Source organism: Papio anubis, chromosome 5 (assembly GCF_008728515.1).
Source record: "Papio anubis isolate 15944 chromosome 5, Panubis1.0, whole genome shotgun sequence".
NCBI classification, from domain to species: Eukaryota; Metazoa; Chordata; class Mammalia; order Primates; family Cercopithecidae; genus Papio; species Papio anubis.
The window spans coordinates 1,911,110-1,917,752 of NC_044980.1; the positions used below are offsets into that span (position 1 = coordinate 1,911,110).

The following is a 6,643-nucleotide window of genomic DNA, read 5'->3' on the forward strand; positions in this document are numbered from 1 at the left end:
TGGATTTAGGACTCACACAGATAATGCAGGATGACTTCGTCTCAAGCTATTTTACCTAATTCCATCTGCAAAGACCCTTTTTTGAAATAATATCACATTCATGGGGGCTGGGGTTTAGGATATGGAATATTTTGGGGGGTCACCATTTGACCCTCTATAGACCGCCAACCCAATCTTATTTCCCCTCCCCAGGGAAATCCCCAGAGCTCTCGCTAAGTATTTATATGCATGTTTATACAATTACAGACATGTATACATGTTTGTGCACCTATAAACAAATTAGACCTAGGTACACATGCATGCACACCTGTAGATATGCATGGCTTGTGTGCATGCATGAGCACCTGTAGACATGCATGAGCACCTGTAGACATGTGCACCTATAGACATATAATGTATGTAGACATACATTGCTTCAATAGACTTGTTTGATGCAGAGTTGCCACAAATCCTCAATTTATTTAAAACAAAACAAAAAAACAACATTCTTTGTGAAGTGTGATAAAGTGAAACACCATAAAAAAAGGTGCAGCTCACATATATAAGCGTTACGTGTCTACAGGTGCCCATGAGTGATGTCTGCAGGTGCACCCACATATCCACCAAGGCCTTGAATGTCTACAGGTGTACATGCATGCACACAGGCCTTGTATGTCTACAGGTGCACACACATATGCATACAGGCGTTGTGTCTACAAGAGCACGTGAACACAGACCATGTGTTGTATGTCTACAACTGCACAAGCATTTAGGCCTTGTATGTCTACAGGTGCACACACATATGCATGCAGGCCTTGTATGTCTACAGGTGCACATGCATTTAGGCCTTGTATGTCTACAGGTACACACACACATGCACACAGGCCTTGTATGTCTACAAGTGCACATGCACACAGGCCATGTATGTCCACAAGTGCACATGCATTTAGGCTTTGTATGTCTACAGGTGCACATGCACATCCTCACTTCCTGTCTCTGTCACGTTTTGGAAATTCTCAGAATATTTTAAACTTTTTGTTATTACAGCTGTTTTTGTGGTCTGTGATCAGTGATCTTTGATGTCACTCTTGTAATTGTTTTGGGGCACCAGGAATCACACCCATATAGGACTGAGAACTTAATCAATAACCATTGTTTGTGTTCTGGCTGCCCCGTTACCTAGTTGTTCCCCAACTCTCTTCCTCTTCTCAGGCCTCCCTATTCTCTGAATCATGGCAATATTGAAATTAGGCCAATTAATAACTCTACAATGGCCTTTAAGTGTTCAAGTGAAAGGAAGAGTTGCACGTCTCTCACTTTAAATCAAAATCTAAGAATGATTAAGCTGAGTAAGGAAGACATGTCAAAAGCCAAGATAGGCCAAAAGCTAGGCCTCTTGTACCAAAGAGTCAGCCAAATTGTGAATGTAAAGAAAACAGTTTTGAGGGAAACTAAAGTGCTACTTTAGTGAAAACAAGAATTGTGAGTGAAACAGGCATATTGTTGATAGGAAGAAAGTTTAAATGCTCTAGATAGAAGATCAAACCAGACACACAATTCCCTTAAGCCAAAACCCAATCCAGAGAAAGGTCTTAATTCTCTTCAATTCTATGAAGCTTGAGAGAGGGAAGGAAACTGAAAAAAAAAAAAAAAAAGTCAGGAGCTAGCAGAGGTGGGTTCATGAGGTTTAAGGAAAAAAGACATCTCCATAACATGAAAGTATCAAGGTGAAGCAGCAAGAGCTGATGGAGGAGCTGCAGCAAGTTATGCAGCAGATCTACCTAAGATCGTTCATGAAGGTGACTACACTAAACAACAGATTTTCAGTGTAGATGAAACAGCCTTCCATTGGAAGAAGATGCCACCTAGGACTTTCGTACCTTGAGAAAAGTCAATGCCTGGTTTCAAAGCTTCAAAGGACAGGCTGACTCTCTTGTTAGGAGCTGGTGGAGCTGGTGACTTTCAGTTGAAGCCAATGCTCATTTACCATTCTGAAAGTCCTAGAGCCCTTAAGAGTGATGCTAAATCTACTCTGCCTACGTTCTATAGTTGAAACAACAAAGCCTGGATAATAGCGCATCTGTTTACAGCATGGTTTCCTGAATATTTTAAGCCCATTGTTGAGACCTACTTCTCAGAAAAAAAGATCTCTTCCAAAATACTACTGCTCATTGACAGCTCACCTGGTTTCCACCCAAGAGCTCTGATGCAGATGTACAAGGAGATGAATGTTGTCTTCATGTCTATTACCAGATCCATTCTGCAGCCCAAGGATCAAGGAGTCATTCTGACTTTCAAGTCTTAATATTTGAGAATACATTCTGTAGGGCTCTAGCTGCCATAGACAGTGATTCCACTTGATGCATCTGGGCAAAATAAGTTGAAAATCTTCTGGAAACAATTCACCATATTAGATGCTGCTAAGAACATTCATGATTTGTAGGAAGAGGTCAAAATATCAACATTAATAGGAGTTTAGAAGAAGTTTATTACCACCTTCATGGATGACTTTGAAGGCATCAAGACTTCAGTGGAGGAAGTAACTGCAGATGTGGTAGAAACAGCAAGATAACTAGAATTAGAAGTGGAGCCTGAAGATGGAACTTGATTGCTACAATCTCATGAGAGAACATTTGAGGAATTCCTTCTTATGGATGAGCAAAGAAAGTGGTTTCTTGAGATGGAATATCTTCCTGGTGAAGATGCTGTGAACATTGTCGAAATAACAAAGGATTTAGAAATTACCTAAACTTAGCTGATAAAGCAGCAGAGAGGAAACACTCCAATTTTGAAGGAAGTTCTACTGTGGGTAAAATGCTATCAAATGGCATTACATACTACATAGAAATCTTTCATGAAAGGAAGATATAACCAATGGGGTAAACTCCATTCTTGTATTATTTTAAGAAATTGCTACAGTCACTTCAACTTTCAGCAACCACCACTCTGATCAAGCAGCAGCCACTGACATTGAGGCAAGACAATCCGCCAGCAAAAAGATGAGGACTCCTTGAAGGCTCAGATCATCCTTAGCATTTTTTACCAATAAAGTATTTTAAATTAAGTTATACACACTGCTTTTTAGACATAATGCTATTGCACACTTAATAGACTACTGTAAAGGATAAATATAATTTTTTTTTTTTTTGAAACAGAATCTTGCTCTGTCACCCAGGCTGGAATGCAGTGGCACAGTCTCGGCTCACTGCAAGCTCCACTTCCCGTGTTCACGCCATTCTCCTGCCTCAGCCTCCCGAGTAGCTGGGACTACAGGTGCTTGCCACCACACCCGGCTAATTTTTTTGTATTTTTAGTTGAGACAGGGTTTCACTGTGTTAGCCAGATGGTCTCCATCTCCTGACCTTGTGATCTGCCCGCCTTGGCCTCCCAAAGTGCTGGGATTACAGGCGTGAGCCACCATACCCAGCCAGGATAAACATAACTTTCTTTATAGCTAGTTCCAACAAAGCTTTATTTGTGAACTCTGATATTTCATATAATTTTCATGTCATGAAATATTAGTCTTTGATTTCTTTTCCCAACCATTTAGCAATGTGGAAACCATTCTTAGCTTGCAGTGTGTATAAAAATAGGCAGCAAGCTGGGTTTGGCCTATGTACTGTAAATTGCCAACCCATGGTACAGAATATACCTGGAAAGCCTGTCACCTCAAAATTTCAAATCATTGCTTCCCAAAGATCTAAAGTGATTATTCAAATCTTCATCAGTAACTTGTTTTAGATCAGCTGGTTTCCATTTTGGACTCTGGTCTTTATCAGTTACAACAGCCCTAACACCTTCATAAAAGTCATGACTTCCCACGCAAGCTTGACTTAGCCGATACTCCATAGTTAGTACTTCTTGCAAGGTCTTTGAAGACCCCTCCATGAGTTACCTTTGTGTGATCTTTAGAGATGATGGAGACATTCTATTAATTACCTTCAATTGCTCTAGGGCGAAAGATGAACCATCTTGCTGTAAGTTTTCAATAATTTGTCCCACAGTATTGGCTGAAAAGCAACTGTTTATTTTGCCCATGTGTTCCTTAAGTAAAAAGACTTGTCTCGATCAATCTTAGACTCTGTATGGTAATTTTCTAAGACAGCTGCAATATTTTCTTTTGAAGGAGATTTCAAGGCTAACAAATCTTCCTCTAACATGCCCAACTTTTCAGAATCTACAAAGTGTGTAGCAATTCCTGCTCTGTACACATCTTCATTTTAATCTGAATCCTGTTAATGTAAGGGAGTAACCAAGTTTTCCTCGAAGTCATGGCAAGAAATAACTTCCACTCACATCAGAGAACAGTCCTACTGCCGTTTCTGGCGTGGCAAAAAGACACATTTTTTGTTCCCACTCGAAGCTGCCCATGGACTGACAGACCAACTCCCCCATCCATTGTAGTTCCATGAATAACTGCAACATAAGGTGTGTAGCAAGAACCAAAAGCATTATTTAGCATAGATTCTTCTCTGAAGAAAACTAGAGCTATCTTCTGTTTTGCCTTTTCAGCTTCCGAGATCACTCTGAGATCACCCTCAGCACAGAAAGCCGTTCCTCCGGCTCCCTTTAACACGATCAGGAAAGTTTCAGGCTCTTGTTCCCACTTCTCTAGTTGTGGATAAATCTGCCAAATCCTATTAAGAGTCAGTGCATTTAGGAACTTTGGTCTGTTTAGTGTTATGATTCCTGCACACCCTTTTTTGTTTGTTTGTTTGTTTGTTTGTTTTTTATTCCACTAGCACATCTTCTGCTGCATCTGTGTGCTTGGACTTTCTCAAATGGTGCAGTATGGTATTAATCCTTTTGAATGCATTAAACCTCGACATGAGCATCCACACCTCCTGCTGCCCCATCGCTAAATACTCGAGAGCTAACGCAGCAGAGCAAGAAGCACCCAGACGTTTCCAGCACCTCCAAATACAGCTTTTTATATGCATTGGGAAAATCAAAAATTTGTGTGACTTGCTTTATTACAGTGATCTGGAACCACTCAGCTCTGAAGTATGCCTGTATATACATGCGTGTGTATCTATAAACATGTAAATCCTGTGTAAACATATGTGTGCACCTATAGATGTGTAAGGCCTGCATCACAGGTATGTGCACCTGTAGCCATGTAAGGCGTATGTATACATATATACATGTCAGCTATGAGAGTGGACTTCACTAATTGCTAATGAACAGAACATGTCAGAAATGATGGAATGTCACTTCCAACATTAAGTATTGAAAGATTCTGATTTTCCATTTTGAGTCTCCTTTCTCTCATTATCCTCCAGTCACTGATCTGGGGAAAATTAGCTGCCAAGGTTTCCCTGAGACCAGTGACCTGGAGGTCATGAGGCCACCTTGTATACAGGTTCACGTGGTGAGAGTGAGGCTGGTCAACAGCCAGGTGAGTGGGCTTGGAAGCTGGTCCCTGTCCCTGTTGAACACTTAAAACAAATCCTCTAATTGTTCAAGTTCAATATTGAAAGGCGAATTAGACTAAGCTTATTACGTATAGGTGTTTAACTTTTCTACTTTCTTTCTATTTAATCTGTTAGTTTCTGAATTTTAAGTTACTGTCTCTTACAATGACTGAGAAATTTCTACTTTATGTACATTGTGTGTTTTTAAGTTGTTATGTGCAGAAAAGTTTATGACTGACATGTCTTCTTAATGCATTATTCCTTTTATTATATAAATAACCAGTTTTATCCCCTTGTTATTTTCACCCTGACTTCTAATTTACTTTCTGTCAATACCTCCAGTTGCTAGCTTTTTATTAGCACTTGATTGGCATCCATTTCCCATCCCATTCTTTTCAACCTCCGTAAGAAAGTTGTGCCTTGGTGCGTCTCTTCTGTTGGTGCATAACTGAATGTTTTTAACCCAATTTGTAAGATTCTCTCTTTGGCTACATGAACAGAACTCATATTTATTATGAGTACTGATCTGCTTTACTTTTCTGCCAAATAGTTTATTTCTAGATATTATATTTCCCATTTTATTATTTCCTCATAAATGTCATTGTTTTTAATTGATCATGTTTTCTCAGTTACTTTCCAACCTCTCTCTAATTATATTCAAAAATACAATTTTTTTCAAGCATCATTATTAAGGCGTCATTTTCGATGTGGTGATTTAGTGGGGGCTGTTGAGTAAAATTGCTATGAACATTCACATGCAAGCTTTTGTTGGATTATGTTTTCATTTATCTTAGGCAAATACCTAGGTGTACAAGCACCATGCCATATGCTTAGTGTATGTGTGACTTTGTAAGAACCTTCCAAACTGCTTGCCAAAGGGCTGTCTCACTTGACATTTCCACCAGTGAGGTGTAGCATTCATACCAACACTTGCTACTCGTTATATTTTTCAGCTTTGTAACTTTAGCTAGTCTAGTGGTTTTGTGCTAATATCTTCTTGAGATTTTAATTTGCATTTCTCTGACAACATGGCAAACATTTTTCTCATGTGCTTATTGGTCATTTATGTATCTTTTGTTTATAAATGACATGTTGAAATACTTGCCAACATTTTGAAACAATCTGGTTTTTCAATATATTCTTAAGTTATGAGAGTTCTTTACATATTTTGGGTACCGGACCTTGGTCTGAAATATGTATTATGAATATTTCCGCCAATATATGGCTTACCTCATTTAAAAAAAAGTCTA

The 6,643-nt window shown here is 39.2% G+C and overlaps 1 pseudogene; it reads right to left on the reverse strand.

Moving 5' to 3' along the window:
• Nucleotides 1-3,317: 3,317 nt before the first annotated feature.
• On the reverse strand, nucleotides 3,318-5,710 carry LOC100999070 (annotated as a pseudogene).
• Nucleotides 5,711-6,643: the final 933 nt, after the last annotated feature.